At 39.7% G+C, this 27329-nt stretch overlaps 1 protein-coding gene and 1 pseudogene across 1 annotated transcript in view; both read left to right on the top strand.

Annotated features, from left to right (window-relative positions):
- The window catches only part of MAGI2 (membrane associated guanylate kinase, WW and PDZ domain containing 2), a 1506415-nt gene that overhangs the window by 915235 nt on the left and 563851 nt on the right, over positions 1–27329 (top strand).
- LOC119534763 lies at positions 32–23938 on the top strand (annotated as a pseudogene).

Here is a 27329-nt window from a genome sequence, read left to right as displayed (position 1 = left end):
GAGAGTGTTCCAGTCTCCTGTGTGCGTGCGTATGCCTGATGCCTACGCTCAGGGAGCAGACAAGGGAAAGGACCTGCGAGGTCCGGAGCTTCAGTGAGCAAACTTCTGTTTAACTGTCCTGTTTACAGGCTCGTGGTTCAGACCGATGCTTTCAGGGGCTCTACAGTGTGAACCGGATAATTCCCTTTGATAACTATGCAGGCTCCACATTTCTGCTGCTTCCTGCTAAGTCTAATTAATTCTTCCATCTAAATTCTTTCTTCTAAAATTGTGTTGTCATTTATGATCTGCTATTCTCTCTCCTACTATCCTTTTTCTGTTTTTTATTTCTCTATTTTTTATTCCTTAACATCATTTTAGTAGAGCTTTGGAGATAGGAGAGGGGATACAATTTTGGTCAAGTCTTCATGCATTTGTCTAGATAAATGTAAAAGAGGATTACAATAATAATACTTTTTGAAAGAGACCCAAATGTGTGTGTGTGTGTGTGTGTGTGTGTGTGTGTAAATGATGACCTATTTCATTGGCCTTACAGACCATGGGCAAACATTTTTTAAAAAATTCAGTTTAGTTGAGATACATTCGCATACCATACAGTCATCCACAGTGTATAATCAGTTGTTCACAGTACCATCATATAGTTGCGCATTCATCACCACCATCAATTTTTGAGCATTTTCCTTACTCCAAAAAAAAAAAAAAAATAATAAAAATAAAAGTAAAAAAGAATACCTAAAACATTCCATCCCTCCTATCCCACCCTATTTTACATTTAATTTTTGTCCCCATTATTCTACTCATCTGTCCATACACTGGATAAAGGGAGTGTGAGCCACAGGTTTTCACAGTCACACAGTCATAAGTAAGCTACATAGTTATACAATTGTCTTCAAGGGTCAAGGCTACTGGGTTGCAGTTTGACAGTTTCAGGTATTTCCTTCTAGCTATTCCAATACACTAAAAACTAAAAAGGTTTATCTATATAGCACATAAGAATACCCTCCAGAGTGACCTCTTGTCTCCATTTGAAATCTCTCAGCCACTGAAACTTTATTTTGTTTCATTTCACTTCCCCCTCTTGGTCAGGAAGATCAGTCACACAATGCCAGGTCCAGGCTCATCCCTGGGAGTCATGCCCCATGTTGTCAGAGAGAGGATGGGAAAATATTTTAAAAGATCAGTTCTTTGGCAATGAAGAGTGAGGATGTAATGGAATGTTAGGTATGTAAACATTATGCTGAAAGAATTCTAATTCATTTTTTCAAGTTCTGTGGATGATTCTGCATTCAGTACAGAAAAGTCACAAATCCAAAGTTCTTAGGAAAGGATTTCTCTGGGAAATGCAGGGCTTAGAGAGAAAGTGTCTTGCCACATCCCCAGACAGAAGAAGCAAACAGGAGAGTGGGATTGTAGCCTCATTGTAGGCGTATGCAGCCTACCCTGTCCATGAATCTCTCTTGCACCACACTGGGGAAAGCCTTGAGATGTCAAATTAAGGGAGAACCGGAGGCCTGGATGTAGGAAACACTTGGAGGATGACAGGGCATATTGCAATATTCTTTCCTCAGTGAAAGGTCCCAGGTGATTACCTCTGACTTTACCTGTGTTATTGTTCATTGGAAGAGTAGAGTGAAAAGAAATGTTTGTTTTATTAGCTTAATCTTAAAAAATGTTAAGAATCAGTATTTTCAGCTTTGTAAAGTCTTATGTTGGTTCAGACTTGTCTATTTTATTAATTTTGGCCTAGTTCCTAGGCTCTGCATTTTTGTCATAAAGGCTGAATGAAATGGTAACCACTACAATGACTTAGTGGGCGGTAGGGGGATTTCTGGAAAGTAATTATGGTTTATTTTGCACATTAGGTTATGAATGGATTTTTATACAGGGTGTAGAACTTTAATGAAGGCAAGAATGTATCCTTAAAGTAGAAAAAAGAATGAATAATGAAAAGGTAGGAAAGCAGATTTGTATGAATCAAAAAATGAATAACCATGTTGAAGCCAGGTAATTCTTTCATGTCCAAAGATGGATTTTTGCTTGACTAGATTTTTGTGATGTTCAAGTACAAGGTCAAATCCTAGAAATGTATCCAACATTGCTACTTCATCGGTTTCTACTCACTTTTTATTTGTTCCATATAAACAATATGTATTCATAAATATATTAAAGCTATATTTTCACACCAAATCTCTTCTGAGTTCCTGACTCCTGAATCCAGTACCCTCCTGACATCTCCACTTGGATGTCCCATAAGCATTCAACTCAAAATGTCTGAAACTAGTTCATCATCTTCTTTTAAACCTCTCCTGGAGTCCTGACTTTTCTCCGTGAATGGTTTCTAGTTTCCCTAGCCAAAAACTTGCTTATCAACTTTGACTCTACTCACCCCACATGACTAAACACTATATCTTGGCAGTTCTACCTCCTAAATTATTCCTCAAACATGTCCAATATCCTCTGCTGCCAGTAGCCTACTTAATTCAGGCAATAAGTCTTTCTCCCAAATCAAAAGCAACACCTTCCAAACCTTTTCCCTGTTTTCATACTTGTCAATTTCTAATTACTCCTCCACTCTGTAGCCAGAGTGATCTTTTAGTAGTCCTATTCCAATCATTTCTCTACCTTGTTAAAAATCCTTCAGGGCTCCTCCTAGCCTTTGGAATGAAATGCAAAACTCCTTAATAAGGCCTATGAGAGTCCCCTATCTGTAGTGGCATCTCTTCTCTATCCCTTCCTCTTAGATCTGGAGTTTTAAGCTACCATTATTTCTCCAAACGGGCCATGTTCTCCTGTAACACAGGTTTTCCCTCTGCCAGGACTCCCCTCACACAGTCTCCTCCTTGTCATCTTCCTTTATCAGACTGACTCTTTCTTATCTTCCAAGACTCTGCTTACAAGACTCTCCCTTTTGGCACTCTCCTTAGCTACCTAATATTCTCCTAGGACTCCCTGTACTAAACTCATCTTATTGCATGCACCACACCTCACTGCAAGTCTTAATTTATTTATTCCCACAGCTACTAGACTGTACTATCTTTGAATCCATATAATTTATTTTATTTACCATGATATCCCTAGAATTTAACATGACACTGTACTCATAAAAGACATTCAGTATATCGGTTTTAAATTAATGGATAAGCAAATTTAGTTATTTAATGTTGAACCATTACTTTTTAATCATAGCTTCTCAGCCTGCTATGTTAGTTAAATCCAAAGTAACTCAATATCTAGAAGCAGTTTTTACAATATAATGCTTTTACATTGTTATATATTTCACTTAATACAGTCGTGACAAAAATGAAGAAATATCCATCGTTATTCCTTTTATTCTTCTGGTATATTTTACAGAGTTGTCTCTTTGATTAGCTTCTCCTCTACTAAGAAGTCTGGAGCAGTTCTTACCTCAAGAATTCTTTGACAAACTTTTATTGCATCCTGAAATATGGGTTTCTTTAATACAGCAGCATTTCAACTTTTTTTTTCACTTCTACGTATAGGAGTGGTACAGTCACATATGCAAAACCCAACACACCCAGATTTATGGCTACAACAGTCTTTAAAATATGCTCTATGTAATTTAGAGCTAGCTTGCACTCTATCCTAACTAACTCCCTTGTTAAGTGATAGACCCATCAGTGTATTTAGACACCTCAGCTGAGAAGTGGTACTCTATTGCACACTTGTTCGTAATCAGAGTTTCTTATTTGTTAGCATCAGGACCCTGTAAGTAATTGGTGAGTAAGAAGAAAGGATGCTAGTTGATTCTTCCTCGCTGAGCTGTCCCAATAACTTGCTAAAAGGAATGTTAGAGATAACCTGTAATGTTGATTTAAAACTTGAAGCAATTGAGAGTCAAAAGAGCCTTCCTACTACTGGACCTTTTGACTACAGCACCTTTATCATGTTGAGATCATAAAATTCAAAGTTAGAGGACTTGCATTTTAGACAAGTTTTACCCCTAGCTCTTTTTGCTCTGTTCCCATAGTACTTGGTAGACATCTTTGACAGCCCTCACCGTATTGTACTGTTTCTATTTTCCCTTCCAGAACAGAAGCTTCCTGGGGCAGGAGGACTGATGCTGGCTTTCCTGGATCTCTAGAAACTAGCACTAGGTTGGCAGCCAATACCTAAATAAGATGAACTTCATGTCAGCCCCATGGCTCCTTTCATTTTCTCTAATACCTTAATACTCGGGTGTGGTATCATTCTAGTGTCTTCATCATTCATTCATTCATCATCTGTTCTGTTCTAAGAACTCAGGATATGAGCATGAACAAGACAAAAGTCCCTGTCCTTATGGAGCTTATTACCTAACTGGGAAAAGTATTGGTCTGTATCCTGATTCATGCCCATTCCTTTTGGTCTCTATCTGTAATCCACCAGAAGAGAGGTTCTTGAATTCCAAAAACATTCTGGGTCATACGTCCTCTGGATTTGAAGAGTCCAAGAGACAAACAAACTCTCTGACCCATTACTGTATTCCAGATTATCTTAGTGTCTCCAAGTCTGCGTGCTCCTGCAGAGAATCTGTGAGTATATTCAGGATACCCAGGATATCCTCTCCTTCCCAAGGTCCTACTTTTTCCTAATCCACTATCAAGCTTTGCGTACCTCATCGCAGATCCCTCTGTTTGCATTTCTATTCTCAAGTGAATTCTAGTGCCATAGAGTGAATAAAAATAAAAAATAATTCCTATTGTGCTAAGTGATTATGGTACTAAAATATGTCAGAACTGAATGCCGAGTTTTATTTTGAGGAAAACAACATAGAAATCAAATGAATCACTATATTCTAGGACAAACTCGTGTTTGATATAATCTCTCTGAAACTTCCTTCAGCAGTTTAGGTGGCAGAGTGCAGCACATGAAACTACTTTTTTTTTTTTTTTTTTAAGCAGCAATTAAACTTGTTAGATGAGAAAGTAAACAGAAATCTTAGCATGGATGGTTTAAAAAAAAAGATAGATAATTTCAGGAAACAGTTCAATCCCTTGAACCTAATTTCATACTGAAATCAAATACCATTTTAAATTTAGGATCAATTAAATATTTGCCTTTCCACAGGTTATATATAGTTTCAAATTAAGATAATTTTTTTTTTTACTCTTACTCCAAGTAGCACAACACCAAGTTGGTAGAGAAAAATTATGGAAAATGTTGCCCTAAGTCTCTAGCCAAATTAAACTGCATAAGATAGCAAAAATAGGAATTAAATTGTAGAACCTGAGAACATTATCTTTAAAAATGGCAAGATTACTCCTGAGTTACGTGGTTCATCCTTCAAACTGACAGCAGAATCAAGAATTCTGATGAGTGCCAAAAAGGAGGATGTAGATAGATTAAATCAAGGGATGTTAACTAAGTTTACACATTTCTATTAGCATAGTTTAAGCTAGGAGCTATCAGATATCTAAGAACATGTTAAAAAGGCAGATTCTAAATATTCATCTCCCCCCCCCCCCCCAGACCTTTAATATGATCTGTTTTGAGGGGATTGAAATGGAGAATTTATATTTTGGCAAGACCACCTTCCCTGTACTAACATATCTGAACCACAGTTTTAATACATCCATTCTAAAGCTATAGTGACTGAAAATAAGAACAAAAGTCTTTAGACCTTGGACAGCCTTTGGTCAACTGGGTTTGTAGAGGTTTGAGATATATAAATAACAATTTTAATTTGAAAAAATGCTGGTGTATTAAAGACAGCTTCTGCTTACTCCATTGCAAGTATCTTATTCTTCTGTAGTGTTTGGAGACAGCGAGCCCAAAATAATATCTTCCTCATTCTCCTCCCCATCTGGCATGTAAATGGAATTTGGTATCTTCACAAGAAAGCTCATGGAAGAACTGTAATATGCATAGTATTGACACCTCCTTATTGGTCACCAGGCTATTCTAGTTCTAAAACAAAAGGTCCACTAGGATTTCCGAATCACATGTCACTCACATAAATTCTCCCGGCCTTCAGTCTCATCTACCTCTGGTCCACTACTGCTCTAGAATGATGACGTGTCAGAAATGTAAATCCAACCTTGCTACCTCTGTGTTTAAAGCTCTCAAAGGCTCCCAATTACTAAAGGAAAATAAAATCCGAACATTTTCATATGGCACATGAGGACCTCTTAAAATGTCTGCAGCCTCATAACCTCATACCCTGTGCTCTGACCATCCTGAAGTAATTACAGCAACCAGTAATGACTGGTTTCTCAGGACTCTAAACCATGGGCCAGAATTCCCTCTGCTGACAATCCGTGCAAATATGCACCTGTTCACTGCTTAGGCAAGTAGAGAAGTGTAATTTGATTACATTTCCTTTCCTACTTTGGTTTAATTTTTTTTTCTTTTCTTTCTAATTATCTTTTTCTACTGGGATTATTTGCCTTTGCTATATCTTGCTATATCATTTGAGTCTGGACTCAGCATTGTGGGATTGAGAAAATCTTCTTGATCAAAAGGAGGTAGTGAAATGAAATAAAGTTTCAGTGCCTGAGAGATTTCAAAGGGAATTGAGAACTCACTCTGGAGGGCATTCTTATGCGCTCTGTAGATATTCCTTTTTAGGTTTTAGTGTATTGGAATAGCTTGAAGGAAATACCTGAAACTGTCAAACTGCAACCCAGTAGCCTTGATTCTTGAAGACTATTGTAAAACTATGTAACTTGCATGGTGTGACTTTGTGATTGTGAAAACCTTGTGGCTCACAGTCCCTTTATCCAGTGTATGGACAGATGAGTAGAAAAATGAGGATAAAAATTAAATGAAAGATAAAGTGGGATGGGGAGATAGAATATTTTGGCTATTTTTATTTTTATCTTTTTTTAGAGTAATGAAAATGTTTAGAAATGGATTGTTGTGATGAATGCACAACTATATGATGGTACTGTGAACAATTGTACACTGTGGATGATTGTAGGGTATGTGAATATAGCTTAATAAAACTTAATTTTAAAAAATCTTCCATCATGTCATATATTAAACAAAGTTCCTTATTTTTCGCAAGACCTTCCTTCCAGGACTTTCTGTCCCCTTTTTTCCAGTCAAGGCTGGTGACTCTCTGGGCTTATTGCCCAGTTATCAACCTGAGTTCCTTATACTGTTCTCCTGGGTTGAATATATTATTTCTAGATTTTGTGTATTTCTTTTGGTTTTCTCGTTGGTCTTACTGAAGGTCACCTTTAAGTAACTTCTTAATCAGATAGACGATATTTGTAAGGTAAAATTTTCTGAGTCCTTGTCTGAAATTTTGCCCTCACACTTGATAGTTTAGCTAGGTACAGAAGTCTAAACATTTGCCCACAGAACCCTGTTCCACTATCCATATCAGTCAGTGTTGCTGATACCATTCTGATACTTATTTCTTTTTAGGTTATCTGGTTTCTCTTTCATATGTTCTCTCTCATGAGATTTTTAGCATTTTCTATTTGCTTTTGGCCAGAGTTCAACAAACTATGATCCTCAGGTCAAATCCAGACACCACTGTTCTGTACGTAATATTTTATTGAAACACAGCCATACCCATTCATTTACATATTGACTATGGCTGCTTTTGTGATATAACAACAGAGTAGATGTGATCTGTCTGGATTGCTCATCTTAGCCATTTATCTTTTCTCATATTTGCTCTCTCTTTGTCCCATTGCTCAATAATATAAGGAATTTCCTTGACTTGATTATTGAACTCCTCAATTACATTTTTAGAAATTTTATTCATCATATTATTTTTTAATTTTCAAAAGTCTTTTCTTATTCTCTGATATTTATTTTTGTAACATTTTTCTCTTGTTATATTTTCCTGACTGATCCTTATTATGCTGTTTTTATTACCAACTAATTCTTATAACATCTTTTCTTAATTCAATTTTATCGCGATATATTCACATACCATACAGTCATCCAAAGTATACAATCAGTTGTTCACTGTACCATCATATAGTTGTGCGTTCATCACCCCAATCTATTTTTTGAACTTTTTCCTTGTGCTAGAAAAAGTAAAAATAAGAATAAAAAATGAAAGTAAAGAAGAACACCCAAAACACCCCCCACCCTATTTTTCATTTAGTTTTTTGTCCCCATTTTTCTACTCATCCATCCATATACTGGATAAAGGGAGTGTGATCCATAAGGCTTTCACAATCATACTGTCACCTTCTGTAAGCTACATTGCTACACAATCGTCTTCAAGAGTCAAGGCTTCTAGGTTGGAGTTTGATAGTTTCAGGTATTTACTTCTAGCTATTCCAATGCATTAAAACCTAAAAAGGGTTATCTATATAGTGCATAAGAATGCCCACCAGAGTGACCTCTCGACCACATTTGGAATCTCTCAGCCACTGAGACTTTATTTCATTTCATTTTGCATCCCCTTTTTGGTCAAGAAGATTTTCTCAATCCCACCATGTCAGGTCCAGATTCATCCCCGGGAGTCATATCACACATTGCCAGGGAGATATACTCCCTCTGGGAGAAAAATCCCACGAAGCGGGGAGGGCAGTGAGTTCACCTGCCAAGTTGGCTTACCTAGACAGAGAGGTCCACATCTGAGTAACAAAGAGGTACCCAGGGGGGAGACTCTTAGACACAATTATAAGCAGGTTCAGCCTGTCCTTTGCAGTGACAAGCTGCATGAGGGCAAGTCCCATGAAAGAGGGCTTGGCACACCAAACTGTCAGTCCTCACTGTGAGAACATCAGCAACAATCCAGGTGAGGAAGCCCAACACCTCTACATTTTCCTACATATGTAAGTAGGAACTGCATATGTTAAATTGTTTAGGAAATATAGATCTTGCACTAACTAAAACTGCATATGTTAAATTGTTTAGGAAATATAGATCTTGCACTAACTAAACATCTCTTCCCTTGGTATCACATGGAATTTGAAGTTTTAAAACTCGGTCAGTATTGTCCTTCACCCTTTTGCCCAATCTGCTCTAGTTCTAACTACATCTGTTTCATTCATATCTCTAGTTGAAGTCTGGATTCTTTTTCAGCTTTTTTAACAGTTGCTGTATGTGCTGATAATGACATTCATATCTGCAGAGTTCTAGCTCTGAGTTTCAGGTGTCACACATATACCCAAAGTTCCAGGGATTGATCAGGTTATACAGAAGGAGCTGCATCTCAGAATCCAGAGATAGCCATTACAATTCAGGAATTGTATTGTATTCAGCCAATACAATTCAGGAATAAATGTGACTGCTGTAAGATCTTACAATCTAGGGACCATTGCAATATTTGTTCCCTTGATAAGCTGTGCTCTAAGATTCAATTCTGAGTTTACACATTGTAGTTAGACCATATTGGTGAGGTATTATAGTGTTTGCCTTTGTTTCTGGCATAGTTGACTCAAAATACCATCTACAGGTTCCATTCACCTCCCACAGCTTCACTCCTTCTCGCAGTATCTCAGTATTTCATTGTATACACACACCACAGTTCCCTTTCTGTTCCTCAGTCGATGTACCCTTAGGCCACCTCCACCCATTGCAAATCATGTATACTCTCTACATAAACACCAGTGTGACAATGTCCATTCATATCCCTGCTCTCAGATCCTCCAAGTAAATGCCCCCTAATGAAGCTGCAGGACCTTGTGGCACCCAAGTGCTTAGCTTCGTGTGGAACCACCCCACTGTGCTCCAGAAAGGAGCCTCCTAACTAACAGTAAATACGTACATCCCTCTCTCCATATTTTATCCAGCACTTTTATCCCAGTTTATATTTTTCCATACAATTTTATAGAGCTATATTCACATACTGTATAATTATCCGCAGTATACAATCACTTGTTCACAGTATCATCATACAGGTGTGCATTTATCACCACAGTCAGCACTTGAATATATTGATTAGTACAAAAAAAAAGTTTTTTTTTAACAAATAACAAAAAAGATAAAAAGAAAAATAAAATATATGCAATACAATATAATGATAGGCTCAGACAACAACACCACTACCAGGAATCTCATATCCCTCCCTTATATCCCTATCTCAAATTTATTTACCTTTGGTATATTGACTTTGTTACGTTTAATGGAAGCATATTTCACTGTTACTGTTGACCATAGACTCCAGTTTGCTTTGATTATATTTTTTCCCCACTACCATCCCCTTTCCAAAACTGCATGGTTGACATTCATTTGTTCTCCCCACATGCAAGAAAAGTTTTATATTTGTACATTTAGTCACAATCATTCATTGACCAGTCCGCTTTTGGTAAGTTAAACAGTCCTAGTCTTTATCGTCTATCTTTACCTCAGATGTCATACATTCTCCTAGCCTACCCTTTCAACTTTACTCATTTTCATCTTTGTTCAGTGTAGTTACAATATTGTGCCACCATCACACAGTATTACGCTATTAATTTCTGGGTCTGTACAATCAAGCCTGCTGAACATTCTGTAGTCCTTCAGCATCAAATGCCCGATCTCTACCCTCTTTCTGTGTCCTGGTAGCCTGTGTTATCAGCTTTTAACTCTCAAAGTTTGCTCATTAATATTAGTTCATATTAGTGAGACCATACAGTATTTGTCCTTTTGTTTCTGGCACACTTCACTCAACATAATGTCCTCAAGATTTATTCACATTTTATATGTTCCATGTCTTTGTTCTGTCTTACGGCTGCATAATATTCCATCATGTGTGTGTACCACAGTTTGTTTATCCACTTGTCCATTGATGGACATTTGGGCTGTTTCCATCTCTTGGCTATTCTGGATAATGCTGCGATAAACATTGGTTTACAAATTTCTGTTCGTGTCTTAACTTTCAATTCTTCTGAGTATATACCTAGTAATGGAATAGCTGGGTCATACGGCAAATCTATACTTAGCTTCCTGAGGAAGCTCCACACTGTCTTCCAGAGTGGTTGCACCATTCTACATTCCCACCAGCAGTTAATAAGTGTGCCTCTTTCTCCACATCCTCTCCAGCACTTGTAATTTTCTGTTTTTTTTTTATGGATAATGGCCATTCTGGTAGGTATGAGATGATATCTCATTGTGGTTTTGATTTGCATTTCCCTAGTAGCCAGTGAAATTGAGCATTTTTCATATGTTTTTGAGCCATTTTTATTTCCTCTTCAGAAAAGTATCTGTCCATGTCTTTTGCCCATTTTTAAATTGGGTTGTCTTTCTGTTGTTGAGTTGTAGTATCACTTTATCTATTCAGGATATTAAACCTTTATCTGATATGTGGTTTCCAAATATTGTCTCTCATTGTGTAGGCTGCCTTTTTACTTTTCTGACAATGTCCTTTGATGTACAAAAGTGTTTGATTTTGAAAAGATCCCATTTGTCTATTTGTTGTTTGATTGCTAGCGCTTTGGGTGTAATGTCTAGGAAACCACCTCCTATCACAAGATCTTTAAGAAATTGCCCTACATTTTCTTCTGAGAGTCTTATGGTCTTAGCATTAATGTTTAGGTCTTTGATCCATTTCGAGTTCATTTTTGTATAAGGTGTGAGATGGGGGTCCTCTTTCATTATTTTGGAAATGGATATCCAGTTCTTCAAACACCATTTATTGAAAAGCCTGCTCTGGCCCAGTTGCTTTGGCTTGACTGCCTTATCAAAAATCAATTGTCGATAGATGCAAGAGTCTAATTCTGAACACTCAATTTGATTCCATTGGTCGATATATCTATCCTTATGCCAGTTCCATGCTATTTTGAGCACTGTAGATTTGTAATATGCTTCAAAGTCAGGTAGTGTGAGACCTCCCACTTCGTTCCTCTTTTTCAAGATATTTTTGGCTGTTTGGGGCACCTTACCCTTCCAAATAAATTTGGTTATTGGTTTTTCTTTTTCTGCAAAGTAAGTTGTTGGGATTTTAACTGCTATTGCATTGAATCTATAAATCAGTTTAGATAGCATTGACATCTTAATTATATTTAGTCTTCCAATCCATGAACACGGTATGTTCTTCCATTTTTTTAGATACTGTTCAATTTCTTTTAGCAGTTTTTTTGTAATTTTCTTTGTATAGGTCTTTTGTGGCTTTTGTTAAGTTTATTCCTGAATACTTGATTCTTTTGGTTGCTATTTTAAAGGTGTTTTTTTTCTTGATTTCTTCCTCTTGTTGCACATTACTTGTGTATAGGAACACTACAGATTTTTGTGTGTTGATCTTGTAGCCTGACACTTTGCTGTATTCATTGATTAGCTCTAATAGCTTTGATGTAGATTTTTCTGGATTTTCTACCTATAGAATCATGTCATCTACAAAGAGTGAAAGTTTTACTTCTTCCTCTCCAATTTGGATGCCTTTTATTTCTTTTCCTTGCCTAATTGCTCTAGCTAGAACTTCAAGCACAATGTTGAATAACAATGGTGACAGTGGGCATCACTGTCTTGTTCCTGATCTCAGAGGGAAAACTTTCAGTCTCTCCCAATTGAGTATCATGTTAGCTGTGGGTTTTTCATATACTGCCTTTATCATATTGAGAAAATTCCCTTCTATTCCTATCCTTTGAAGTATTTTCATCAAGAAAGGATGTTGAATTTTGTCAGATGCTTTTTCTGCATCGATCAGAGTGATCATGTGGTTCTTCTGCTTTGATTTATTGATGTAGTGTATTGCATTAATTGATTTTCTTGTGTTGAACCAGTCTTGCATACCTGGAATAACCCCCACTTGGTCGTGGTATATAATTCTTTTAATGTGCTGCTGGATTCAATTTGCGAGTATTTTGTTGAAGATTTTTGCATCTATATTTATGAAAGAGATTGGCCTATATTTTTCTTTCTTTATACTATCTTTGTCTGATTTTGGTTTTAGGGTGATATTGGCTTCATAAAACAAGTTGGGTAGCTTTCCCTTCTCTTCAATTTTTTTGAAGAGTTTGAGCTAGATTGGTATTAATTCTTTCTCAAATGCTTGGTAGAATTCATATGTGAAGCCATCTTGTCCTGGGGTTTTCTTTTTTGGGAGCTTTTTGATGAATAACTAAATCTCTTGACTTGTGATTGGTTTGTTGAGGTCATCTATTTCTTCTCAGGTCAGTGTTGAATGTTTATGCTTTTATAGGACGTTGTCCATTTCATGTAAGTTGTCTAGTGTATTAGCACATAATTGCTCATAGTATCTTCTCATTATCTCCTTTATTTTGCAGGATCAGTAGTTATGTTTCTTTTCCCATTTCTGATTGCATTTATTTGCATATGCTCTCTCTCTCTCTCTCTCTCTCTCTTTTTTTTTTTTTTGTCAGCCTACCTAGGGGTTCCATCAATTTTGTTGATTCTTCTCAAAGAACCAACTTCTACAGTTCTTCTCTTTCAGTATCTTAAATATATTGTATCACTGTCTTCTTGCCTCCAAGGTTTTCTGGGGGGAAATCTGTACGCAGACTTATAGAGCTTCCCTTGTGTGTAATGGATTGCTTTTCTCTTACTACTTTCAGAATTCCCTCTTTGTCTTTTATGTTGGACTATCTGATCAGTAAGTGTCGTGGAGTAGGTCCATTGAGATCTATTCTGTTTGGGGTATGCTGATTATCTCTATTGTTTTCCTGTTCTCAGTTTCATTTATTTCTGCTCTAATATTTGTTATTTCTTTCCTTCCATTTGCTTTGGGGTTAGTTGCTGTTCTTTCTCTAGTTCCTCAAGGTGGACAGTAAATTCCTCAATTTTTGCATTCTCTTCACTTTTAATATATGTGTTTAGGGCAATAAATTTCCCTCTCAGCACTGCCTTTGCTGCATCCCATAAGTTTTGATATGTTGTGTTTTCATTGTCATTTGCCTTGAGGTATTACTAATTTCTCTTGTAATTTCTTCCTTTACCCATTGATTTTCTAAGAGTGTGTTGTTTCGTCTCCATATATTTGTGAATTTTACAATCTTCTGCCTGTTGTTTATTTCCAACTTCATTATATCTGAGAAAGTGTTTCTTAAAATATCAATATTTTTTAAATTTGTTGAGACGTGCTTTGTGACCCAACATGTCATCTATCCTAGAGAATATTCCATGAGCACTTGAGAAAAATGTGTATCCTGCTGTTGTGAGGTGTAGTGTTCTACAGATGTCTGTGAAGTCTAGTTCATTTATCGTACCATTCAACATCTGTTTCCTTATTGATCCTCTGTCTAGATGTTCTATCCATTGATGAGACCGGTGTATTGAAGTCTCCAACTATTATTGTAGAGCTATCTACTTCTCCTTTCAGTGTTCTCAGTGTTTGCCTAATGAATTTTGGGGCACTCTGCCTTGGTGCATAAATATTTATGATTGTTATGTTTTCTTGATGAATTTACCATTTTATTAATATATAGTGTCCTTCTTTGTATCTTTTAATTGCTTTACTTTTAAAGTCTAATTTTTCTGATATTAATATAGCTACTCATGCTTTTTTCTGGTTGTTGTTTCCATAAAATATCTTTTTCCAACCTTTCACTGTCAGTCGTTTTTATCCTCGTGTCTAAATTGAGTTTCTTGTAGACAGCCTATAGACGGGTCCTGATTTTTAATCCATTCTGCAAGTCTGTGTCTTTTCATTGGGGAGTTTAATACATTAACATTTAGTGGTATTACTGTAAGGGCCGTACTTTCTTCTACCATTTTTTCTTTTGGATTTTATATATCACGTTGTGATGGTTAGGTTCACGTGTCAACTTGGCCAGGTGATAGTACCCAGCTGTCTGGTCAAGTAAGCACTGGCCTAACCATTGCTGCAAGGACATTTGTGGCTGGTTAATAAACCAACAGGCTGGTTTATTAAATCATCAGTCAGTTGACTGCAGCTGTGACTGATGACTCACCAAGGGGCATGTCTTCCACAATGAGAGAATGCAATTGGCTGGATTTAATCCAATTAATCAGTTGAAAACTTATAAGCAAGACAGATTGAAGACCTTCACTTCTTCTTCGGCTGCCCAGTGAAGCGTTTCCTGAGGAATTCATCGAAGTTGCCAGTTCGTTTCCTGAGGAGTTCATGGAACACGTTCGTCAAAGATCCCAGTTCATTTCCTGAGGAGTTCATCGAAGTTGCTGGTTCGTTTCCTGAGTTCATTGGACATCTTCCTTGGAGTTGAAAGTTTGCTGACTGCTGTACAGAATTTTGATCCATGCATACCCACAGTTGCATGAGTCACTTTTATAAATTTTATAGTCATAGATACCTCTCATTGATTCTGTTTCTCTAAAGAACCCTAACTAATAAAACTTGGTACCAGGAGTGGTTCTTGAGAAACAGAATCTTAAAATGGGCTTTTACAATTTGTTTTCTACTCTGATTAGATTCGAAAGCACTAATGACTCTATTTCCAATAATCAAGAGGGCACTGACAGTCCATGGCATGAGTTGGCAAAGGAGATACACAAAATAGCACTGTTTGATTCTCCTAATCATACTCTAGTATGAAGCAAGGCTCTGGGTGACAGTGTTTTCGAAAACTTCACAGAGATTTGCAGAATTAAGAGGCTTAATGATGTTGGCTGGCTGCTCTTAGATACTTTGGATAAAGTTGTAAGAGAAAGGGATGAATTCAAGGCTTCAAATTCAAAATTTGAATGTCATATGACAGATTTAAAGGTTTCTATGTGTGCCCTGAAAGAAAATCTTATTTTCTGTGTCCACAGACTTGAGGTTTCTGAAAACCAGACTCAGACTCTCATTGTGCTAGTAGCAGATTTACAATGTAAACTAAAATCTCAGCCTCTCAGGGTGTCTGCTGTTAAAGTAAAGGCATTGGTTGGAAGAGAATGGGATCTGGAAACTTGGGTTGGGGACATATGGATTGATAATAATGGCAGTGAGGACACTGGAACCTTGGATTCTGCTGAGTCATTGTTAGATTTACTTGTAGAGGGCTGTCCTGAGGAAACAGCTTCCCCACCTCCAGTCTGCCCTAAGGAGCCTGCCATACAACCCCCACCTAAAGAGGTTAACCCTTCAGTGCCTGCTAATCCTGTAATCACCTCCCCTGAGGAAGCAGCCCTCACTCCTCTGCCTGGAGAGATTAATCCTGTTTTAAGAGATGAAAATGCAACAGAATGTCCTGAGGTAAATGGCTTGAGGGATAATTCTAACTCTTTTCATGACCCACCCCCACCACCAGTCTTTGCTTCAAGACCTTTAACTAGGCTCAAGTCCCAACAAGCCCCAAAGGGTGAGGTACAAAGTGTGACCCATAAAGAAGTACGCTATGCTCCAAAAGAACTGTATGAGTTTTCCAACTTATAAAGACAGAAACCAGGGGAATATGTGTGGGAATGGATATTTGTGTGGGATAATGGTGGAAGGAATATAAGGTTGGATCAGGCTGAATTTACTGATATGGGCCCACTAAGCAGAGATTCTGCATTCAGTGTTGCAGCTTGAGGGGTTAGAAAGGGTGTTAACAGTTTGTTTGGGTGGCTGGCTGAAACATGGACGAAAAGGTGGCCAGCATTACCAGAGGTTGAAATGCCAGAACTGCCCTGCTACAATGTGGAGGAGGGAATTCAAAGGCTTAGAGAGATTGGGATGTTAGAGTGGATTTATCGTGGAAGACCTGCTCACACACCCCTGGAATGTCCAGAGGACACACCTTTTAGCAGGACTGTGAGGAATAAATTTGTGAGACTAGCTCCATCATCCCTGAAGAGCTCTGTAGTCGCCCTTCTCTATAGGTCAGATATTACTGTAGGAACTGCTGTCACTGAGCTGGAATCCTTAAACACTATGGGGATAATCGGGTCCTGAGTCAGCAGAAGCCAAGTGGCTGCAGTTAATCGTCATAGACAAGGTGAGCGTGGCTACCATAATGGAAAACAGGCTCAAAGCAGCAATCAAAATAATATGACTCGCAGAGACTTATGGCATTGGCTAGTGGATCATGGAGTACCAAGTAGTAAAATAGATGGGCAATCGACTAAATTCTTGTTTGAACTATATAGGCAGAAGAATTCTAGGTCACATGAACAAAAGTCTCCCTTGAATTACAAAAAGAGAGTCACGGCCCCTTAATCAATTCCCAGATTTGAGACAGTTTACAGATCCAGAGCCCCTTGAATGAGGGGAGGGCTGGGTACCCTTGGGGAAGGACCCTATTACACTGCCAAAAATTTATACTGTTGATCTTCCTCCAGCCTTCCCCAGGGGGACCTACAGCCTTTTACCAGGGTAAGTGTGCAGTGGGGAAATGGAAATGGTCATATATTTCATGGATTATTAGACACTGGTTCAGAAGTGACCTTAATTCCCGGAGACCCAAAACATCACTCTGGTCTACCAGTCAGAGTTGGGGCTTATGGAGGTCAGGTGATCGATGGAGTTTTAGCTCAGGTCCATCTCACAATGGGTCTAGTAGGTTCCTGGACCCATTCTGTGATTATTTTCCCAGTGCTAGAATGCCTAATTGGAATACACATACTCAGCAACTGGCAGAATCCTCACATTGGTTCCCTGACTCATGGAATGAGGGCTATTATGGTGGGAAAGGCCAAGTGGAAGCCACTAGAACTGCCACTGCCTAGCAAAATAGTAAACCAGAAGTAACACTGGATTCCTGGAGGGATTGCAGAGATTAATGCAACTCTTAAGGACTTGAATGCAGGGGTGGTGATTCCCACCACATCCCCATTCAATTCTCCTATTTGGCCTGTGCAGAAAACATATGGGTCTTGGAGGGTGACAGTGGATTATCATAAGCTTAACCAGGTGGTGACTCCAATTGCAGCTGCTGTTCCAGATGTGGTATCATTGCTTGAGCAAGAACCACCAGAAAGAGTTTGCATTCACTGGCAAGGCCAGCAGTTTACATTCACTGTGCTACCTCAGGGTTATAGCAACTCTCCAACCCTATGTCATAATTTTGTCCGCAGGGATCTTGATCGTTTCTCCCTCCCACAAGACATCACACTCATCCATTATATTGATGATATCATGTTGATTGGATCTAGTGAGCAAGAAGTAGCAATTACTCTAAATTTGTTGTTAAGATATTTGCATGGCAGAGGATGGTAGATAAATCCAACAAAAATACAGGGGCCTTCCACCTCAGTAAAATTTCTAGGTGTCCAGTGGTGTGGGGCCTGTTGAGATATTCCTTCTAAGGTGAAGGATAAGCTGTTGCTTCTGGCCCCTCCTACTACCCAAAAAGAAGCACAATGCTTATTTACCCTCTTTGGATTTTGGAGACAACATATTCCTCATTTAGGTGTGCTACTCCAGCCGATTTACCGAGTGACCAGAAAAGCTTCTAGTTTTGAGTGGGGACTGGAACAAGATGAGGCTCTGCAACAGGTCCAGGCTGCTGTGCAGGCTGCTCTGCCACTTGGACCTTATGATCCAGCTGACCCAATGGTGCTGGAAGTGTCAGTGGCAAATAGAGATGCTGTACGGGGCCTTTGGCAGGCTCCTATAGGAGAATCACAACACAGGCTCTTAGGATTTTGGAGTAAAACTTTACCATCCTCTGTAGATAACTACTCTCCATTTGAGAAACTGTTGGCCTGCTACTGGACTTTAGTAGAGACAGAAAGCTTAACCATGGGCCACCAAGTTACCATGAGACCTGAGTTACCTATCATGAGCTGTGTATTGTCTGACCCACCAAGCCATAAAGTTGGGCGTACACAGCAGTACTCCATCATAAAATGGAAATGGTATATACAAGATAGAGCTCGAGTAGGTCCTGAAGGTACAAGTAAGTTACATGAGGAAATGGCCCAAATGCCCATGGCCTCCACTCCTTCCACCTTACCTTCTCTTTTCCAGCCCACAGCTATGGCATTTGGGGAGTTCCTTACAATTAGTTGACTGAGGAAGAGAAAACTCGGGCCTGGTTTACAGATGGTTCTGCACAATATGCAGGCACCACTCCGAAAATGGACGGATGCAGCACTGCAGCCCCACAGCCCCTTTCTGGGATGTCCCTGAAGGACAGTGGTGAGAGAAAATCCTCCCAGTGGGCAGAACTTCGAGCAGTGCACCTGGTTCACTTTGCTTGGAAGGAGAACTGGCCAGAGGTGCACTTGTATACTGATTCATGGGCTGTTGCTAATGGTTTGGCTGGATGGTCAGGGACTTGGAAGGAACATGATTGGAAGATTGTTGATGAAGAAGTCTGGGGAAGGGGTATGTGGATAGACCTTTCTGAGTGGGCAAAAAAACATGAAGATATTTGTGTCCCATGTGAATGCTCACCAGAGGGTGACTTCAACAGAAGATTTTAATAACCAAGTGGATCCAATGACCCATTTGGTGGATACCAGTGAGCCTCTTTCCCCAGCAACCCCTGTCATTGCCCAATGGGCTCATGAACAAAGTGGTCATGGTGGTAGGGATGGAGGTTATGCATGGGCTCAGCAACATGGACTTCCACTCACCAAGGCTGACCTGGCCACAGCCACTGCTGAGTGTCCAGTCTGCCAGCAGCGGAGACCCACACTCAGTCCCCCATATGGTGCCATTCCCCGAGGTGATTAGACTGCTACCTGGTGGCAGGTTGATTACATTGGACCACTTCCATCATGGAAGGGGCAGTGATTTGTTCTTACTGGAATAGACACATACTCTGGATATGGGTTTGCCTTCCCTGCACGACATGCTTCTGCCAAAACTACCATCCATGGAATTACAGAATTCCTTATCCACCATCATGGTATTCCACACAGCATTGCTTCAGAACAAGGAACCCACTTCACAGCAAGTGAAGTGAGGGAATGGGCACACGCTCATGGAATTCTGTGGTCTTACCATGTTCCCCATCATCCAGAGGCAGCTGGGTTGATAGAACGGTGGAATGGCCTACTGAAGACTCAATTACAGTGCCAACTAGGTGGCAATACCTTGCAGGGTTGGGACAGTGTTCTCCAGGAGACTGTGTATGCTCTGAATCAGCATCCACTCTATGGTGCTCTTTCTCCCATAGCCAGGATTCATGGGTCTAGGAATCAAGGGGTGGAAACAGGAGTGGCATCACTCACTATCACTCCTAGTGATCCACTAGGCAAATTTTTGCCTCCTGTCCCTGCAAGCTTAAGCTCTGCTGGTCTACAGGTCTTGCTTCCAAAATGAGTAGTGCTTTCACCAGGAAACACAATAATAATCCCATTGAATTAGAAGTTAAGACTGCCACCTGACCACTTTGATCTTCTTATGCCTCTGAATCAACAGGCAAGGAAGGGGATTACTGTACTGGCTAGGGTGATTGAACCTGACTATCAAGGGGAAATAGTACTGCAACTACACAATGGAAGTAAAGAAGAGTTTTCCTGGAATACAGGAGATCCCCTAGGGCGTCTCTTAGTACTACCATGCCCTGTGATTAAAGTCAATGGAAAACTACAACAACCCAATCCAGGCAGGACTACCAATGGCCAAGAAACTTCAGGAATGAAGGTTTGGATCACCCCAGCAGTCAAAGAATCATGGCCAGCTGAAGTGCTTGCTGAGGGTAAAGGGAACATGGAATGGGTAGTGGAAGAAGGTAGTGATAAATATGAACTACGGCCACATGACCAGTTACAGAAATGAGGACTAAGATGGCATGAATATTTCCTCCTTGTTTTGTTATGAGTATGTGTGTATTTGTCTGTAAAGCAAATATCTTTGCTTTCTTCTCTGTCTTAACCCCTTATCGATAATATGGCATAACCTGTACTGTTCATTTTGCTGTATTTAAGCTAAAGGAAATCAATGTTAAGAGCTAATGTCACCCAAGGACTTGCACCCTATTCTGGAGAGATTTAGTGCATTTCCAGTTGTACACTGCACAGCGGAGTATTGTTAGGCAAAATATATGTCTGTTATTGTTATCTACTAAGAGATAAAGTATGGTTTTCAGTGTTGTGTATAACTGCCAAGTTGACAAGGGGTGGACTGTGATGTGTCAAGTTGGCCAGGTGATAGTACCCAGCTGTCTGATCAAGCGAGCACTGGCCTAATAGTTGCTGTGAGGACATTTGTGGCTGGTTAATAGACCAACAGGCTGGTTTATTAAATCATCAATCGATTGCAGCTGTGACTGATGACTCACCAAGGGGCGTGTCTTCCACAATGAGAGAATGCAATTGGCTGGATTTAATCCAAGTAATCAGTTGAAAACTTACAAACAAGACAGAGGATTTTCACTTCTTCTTCAGCTGCCCAGCGAAGCGTTTCCTGAGGAGTTTATTGAAGTTGCCGGTTCGTTTCCTGAAGAGTTCATGGAACACGTTCATTGAATATCCCAGTTCATTTCCTGAGTTCATCGAAGTTGCTGGTTCATTTCCTGAGTTCATTGGACATCTTCCTTGGAGTTGACAGTTTGCTGACTGCTCTACAGAATTTTGATTCATGCATACCCACAGTTGCATGACTCACTTTTATAAATTTTATAGTCATAGATACCTCTCATTGATTCTGTTTCCTTAGAGAACCCAACTAATACACATGTCTTATTTTTTTTCCTCTCTCTCCTTTTACCCTTACTGATAATCTTCATTTCTACACTCTTCTCCAAAACTCTCTCTCCTGTCTTTTCCTATCAACCTGTAGCACTCCCTTTAGTATTTCTTGTAGTGCCAGTCTCTTATTCACAAACTCTCTCAGTGTCTGTTTGTCTGAAAATATTTTAACCTTTCCCTCATTTTTGGAGGCCTTTTCCTGGATATAGAATTCTTTGTTTGCAGTTCTTCTCTTTCAGTATCTTAAATATATCTTACCACTGTCTTCTCGCCTCCATGGTTTCTGGGGAGAAATCTGTACATAGACTTTATAGAGCTTCCCTTGTATGTAATGGATTGCTTTTCTCTTGCTGCTTTCAGAATTCTCTCTTTGTCTTTCATATTAGACAATCTGATCAGTGAGTGTCTTGGAGTAGGTCTATCAGGATCTATTCTGTTTGGGGTATGCTGTATTTCTTGAATCTGTAATTTTCTGTCTTACATAACAATTGGGAAATTTTCAGTGATTATTTCTTCTGTTATACTTTCTGCCTCTTTTCCCCTCTCTTCTCCCTTTGGGATTCCCATAACACATGTATTTGTGTGCTTCATGTTGTCACTCAGCTCCCTAAGACCCTGCTCCTATTTTTCCATTCTTTTCACCATCTGTTCTTTTGTGTTTATGAATTCAAATGTCTTGTCTTCCAATTCACTTATCCTTTCTCTGCCTGTTCAGATCTACTGTTGTATCCCTACATTGTCTTTTTCATCTCCTCCATTATGCCCTTCTTTCTCATAAGTTCTGCCATCTGTTTTTTCAAGTTTATGAATTCTTCTTTATCATCATCCAGCATCTTCTTTATATCCTTCATCTCTTTTGCTATATCTTCCCTCAGTTCATTGACTTGATTTTTGAATTGATTTAGAAGGTTTGTTTCAACATCTTTACTTTCTTCTTCCTTCAGTTCATTGAATTGATTTACCATTAGTTGCATCAACTCCTCTATCTTGGTTGAACTGTTAGTTTGTTCCTTTGGCTGGTCCATATTTTCATGTTTCCTAGTATGGCTCATTATCTTGAGCTGTCTAGGCATCTTTCTTGATTAGTTTGTTCTGGAGCTCATTTTCACTCTTTTCCCTAGGGTTTTTTTGTTGGTTGACTTTGTTCTCTAATCTTTGGTGTTCAGTTCAGCTTATTCTAGGCGTCTAACTTAGGCTCTATTTAGTTTATCAGTTTTTCACCTCTTGTTTTTCTGTTTCTTGCCCTGACTCTATGTAGCCTTTTTGTGTGATGGTATCCTTACATGTGGTCAACCCCAGTCAGGTTTTCCCTGTCTGGAGAGGCCCAGGTCTCAGGAGGAGGGGATGGAGTTTCCTTGAGAATAAGACCCTCCTTTGAGGCCTTTAGACTCTGTGCTTTTCCTATGCTGTCCAGCAGGTTCTGCTTCCTGACACATAGCTCCCTTAATAGTGTGAGGAGCTATGGAGCCTTTAGTTCTCCTGGTGACCCTGACTCTCTTGGGGGCTTGACTTACTGAAGCTTGTTTCTGAATTCCAATCCCTGTTGTCTGAGTTCCCCGAACAAGGGCTGCCACTGGAACTGGGCCATGCCCCCCTTTTCTTAGGGAAGTTATGGTCTTTAGTGAACTTTCTCCCCCACTAGACTTATTGCTTTGTGTCTCAGATGTATCTTGACTCTGCTCTTGCCTGGGCCCAAATTGCAAGTCTTTGAGGCTTTCTGTAGTGGGCTACTTAGAATAGTTATTTAAAAAAAATATCCGCGGGTGGGAGCAGCGGAGCCCGGGCGGGCTCTGGAGGCGGCAGAGGCGCGGAGCCCAGGGCAGACCGTCCCACTGCCCGCAAGCACGCAGGGGAGCCGCCCGTCCTGCCGCACCCTGCCTGCCGCCGATGCCCCACTCCGGGCCAAGGAGGACGGAGCCTGGACGACTCCTTCGCTGAGAGGAACAAGGAGACGGAGGAGGAGGAGCAGCAGCCGGGTGACGGCGGGACCGCGTGTGCGGGGACCTCACTCCCCAGGCTCCAGGGCCCTGAAGAAGGGTGAAGGTGAGTGGAAAGAATTTGAGCAGAAAGAGGGTGAACACAGCAGCCTCTGAGTCCGGGCAGCGGAAATAAGTGCAAAGGAAGGAGATGACGATGGAAGGAGAGAAGATCCAGGCGACAGCTGGGAAGAAGGTGGAGGTGCTGGTGGTAAAGTATCTTCAGGTCCCTGGAATAAAACAGCTCTGGTGCAAGCTCCTCCTGCTCCCGGAATTGTTACAGAAACCCAGAACCACTGATGACCAGGGGTGTGTGTAGGCCTCCTGGGCTGGGTTAACCTCAACAGGGAAAACACAAGAACCGGCAGGAACAGACAGCGGCCCGCAGTCCCCTCCCTGCTGCCCCTGCCAGCCTGTAGAAAGCCGGAGGGACAAAGAAGTGAAGAGCTTTGAAGTAGTAAGTCACAAAATAGGGGAACAGATGAGGTTTCAAAAAGCAGGCCCTTAAACTTCGGCTAGACAATGAGTATGCTGGGCTTGAAAATCAGAAAAGCAGCCACACACAGACATTCAGGAACTGTCGTTGCTAACCCTTCTAAGGTAACTAGACCACAGCCAACCACTATGAACAGTCATCGATTATCTGATCTCTGCTGGATCTACAGCAACTGATGCAGATCCCTCGGTATAAGTGATCAGCCCTGTTGTGGATGTTTAAACTGTCACAACTGCTCTTTATGTCTATTGGATTTAGGGGAAATTTCATTGTTATATAAATGTGTGAAATAGATTCAGCACTGTCTTTCATGAGTACCCTGGAAATATAAAAACCAAAAAACAACTCCAGCCAATGGACAGTTCAAAATCTTTTTGAGCCTTTGTAAGGGTTGACTACCTCAGATTTGCTGCACTAGTTGTGTTCAGTCTTAATGAAAGTGGCAATACAGGAATTGGACTCCTAGGAAGGTTCCTGTGTCCCCTGACAGGATCTGTCAACCACTTCTGGGCAATCATGTTGGCATTATTTGAGGTGGCAGGAAGGATACCTGCCTTCTGATCTGTTTGGGCAAGTAGCTGAGCCAAGGAAAGGTTGAATGATTCAAAGAGACACAGGGATTCTTGGTTAAACTGAAGATTTCATTTGGGAACCAAAAACCTTAACAAATAATCTCTTGGACATCGAGCAACATATTTTCCCTGAAAAGAATGTATCTTTTCCAGAAAAATCTTGTTGGGTGCTATGTATTTGAGGAATGAACTTAGATGAATACGTGGAGATGCTATTTAATGGCATTCTGTACTAGAAATCTGGACACCTGCTACAGATTTAAAATTCCAACTCTTGTTACTGCTTTTTAAAATATTGTGAAATTATGAAAATGGACATGAATCAAGTTTTTATATACTGTGTGATGGGTAGATGAGGCTGTCCATTGTACCATTTCTTGGAAGTCTCAGGCATGGTTTTGGCAGTGCAGGAACTCCACAACATTAACAGATTCAACACAAAGTAAATATATGGAAAAAAACAACTGTCAGAAAACTGGCAGTACAAGGGAACTTCCTCGACCTCACCAGGGGCATCTACAAAGATACTACATCTATAATTATGCTTAATCTTGAAAGACTAACTTATTTCCCCCTAAGATCTGGAAAAAGACAAAGATATCTGCACTTATTTAACACTGTACTAAGAATTTTAGCCAGTTCAATAAGGAAGAGATAAAAGAAAGATAAAATAATTGGAAAGAATAAACAAAACTCAATTTTTATGTGACATGATTGAAAATCCCATAAAATCAATTTTAAAAGCTCCTAGAACTAATAAGCGAGTTGAACAAGGTCATAGGAAACAGGATCAGTATACAAAAATTAACTATGTGTCTTTGTACTGACAATGAACAATTGGAAACTGAGATTTGAAAACACTTATACTAGCTCTAAAATGCACCCTCAGTGCATAGCACAGGGACTAGCACACAGTGTATGTCAGGAAAATGTTTGCTGACTGACTGAGTGAGACCAAGAGAGGGAAATGAGGACCAGATCAAAGAAGTTCTTGGATATGATGAGTTGAGGCTTCAGCCTGAAAGTAATGGGAAGTGAAGGACTTCTTAAACTGAATAAAATGGTGCCCCTTGCTAAAAAATAAATAAATAAATAAATAAATAAATAAATAAAGGGGGGATTAAAAAAAGAAAGAAAGAAAAAGAAAAAAGAAAAAGAAGAAGCTATAGTCTTTAGTGAATTTTCTCTGCCACTAGACATAGTCCTTTGTCTCTCTGAGCTATCTTAGCTCTGCTGTTGCCTGGGCCCAAATTCCAAGTATTTGAGGCTTTCTGTAATTTACTACTTAGAATAGTTATTTAAAAGAGAGAGAGAGAAAGAAAAAGATTTAAAAAAAGAAAAAAGAAAAAGAAGGGCCCAGGATAGACTATTTAAAGAAAAGCCCTTTAATTCAATCCTTGCAGTTCTGATGGGCTATTGAAATGCAAAAAGACAAGGAGTTGTAGGCGATTGAGAAACAATCAAGAAACCAGAAAAATGGACTTTTCAGAGAAGGGCCCTTGCCCCCTGGGTTTGCATATATGCCTGATTCTGTTTGATCCCAGCCCTTCTCTGTATTATGTTCACCTGAACTCCAAAAGTCTCTCTCTCTCTCTCTCTCTCTCTCTCTCTCTCTCTTTTTTTTTTTTTTTGCTGTTTTTGCTAGCCCTGTTTTCTCTCTCCCAGGCTGTCTGCTCCCAGATATTCTGGTGTCTGGTCTCAGTTTATGGGTGGAGTTTTTGTTCTGCAGTCTGAGTTTGTTAATCAGTTCTGTAACTGCAGTTCTCCCTCCTGGTTCCCAGCACTGATGGCCCCTCCTCCCTCAAGATTGTGCCTGACAGGGAGAGGCACAGGCCTCCTGGCCATATGAACTTACAGATTTCACTGATCTCGCCTGTTCCACGTGCTCATGAGTATTGTGTGACATGTGTCCATACTCATATCCTCTGAGGTGTCCAGTCCACACAGTTTGTGGCTATCTACAAGCTGCCCCAGAGGAGTAACTAAAACCCACACCTCACCACCCCACCTTCCTATAACATCTTCTTTATTACTCTTTTCCCTAAATTATCTCTATCTCCACTGGATTATGTTTTTTCCTCTTGTGTTATCTTTGGCTTTACCTTTTATGTTTCAGGCTTTCCTGAAATGAAGGCTAATTCTTCATAGTCTCTTTTTATTTAAAAATGAGGCAATAGAGAAGCTGGTTGTGATCTCTGTACACACACTTGTAGCCTCATTTTAGGAGAGTTAGTGGGGAGGCAGACTTAATTTTTCAGGTCCCTTATGTCTCATTTCAGAGACATTTATTCTGGTGCTCTGCTCCTCCATTACCTTCCTAATTCCTGGCTGGAAGGTCTGTTTGTTTGTTTGTTTGTTTGCCTTTGGGCTAAATGTATGCTAGGGTTCTGCCTTCATTTTCATATATTGTTCTGACTTCGTTTTCCTGCTGTCACCTGTGTCCCAAGCCTCTCTGTGTTTCTTTGAGGCAGAAAATCTTCCTGCCCTCTTGGATGGAGACCTTTCTGAATATAATTTAGGTTGTCATTATGTTCCCCTGACTTCATTAGCCATCACCCCATCCATTTCACCTTCCATAATTTAAGCGAGATAACTTGTCCATTATTGCCTTCCCCATCTTGCCTCTTTATTGTTGTAGGTTAAAACCATATTTAGTCCTTTACAGACTTTTCAGTGAGATCTGTTTCAGGAAGGAAAGGAAATATGCATATGAACTCAATGTGCCTTCTTGAAATAGAGATGTTAGGTCTCTCTTGATATGTAAAATTTCCAAAAGCATTTTTTATGTACTACTCTCATGGCATTTGTTTCTTCCTCATGTTATATTTATTTATATGTACATTTTATTTCCCTTTATTTCATCTTTTTGGAGGTCAGATGAATCTAGGGACATATAACAATATTGGTTAAAGG

The sequence above is a fragment of the Choloepus didactylus genome, chromosome 5 (genome assembly GCF_015220235.1).
Source record: "Choloepus didactylus isolate mChoDid1 chromosome 5, mChoDid1.pri, whole genome shotgun sequence".
Classification (NCBI taxonomy): domain Eukaryota; kingdom Metazoa; phylum Chordata; class Mammalia; order Pilosa; family Megalonychidae; genus Choloepus; species Choloepus didactylus.
The sequence above is the reverse complement of the archived record's forward strand: the minus strand, read 5'-3'. Positions and strand labels throughout refer to the sequence as shown.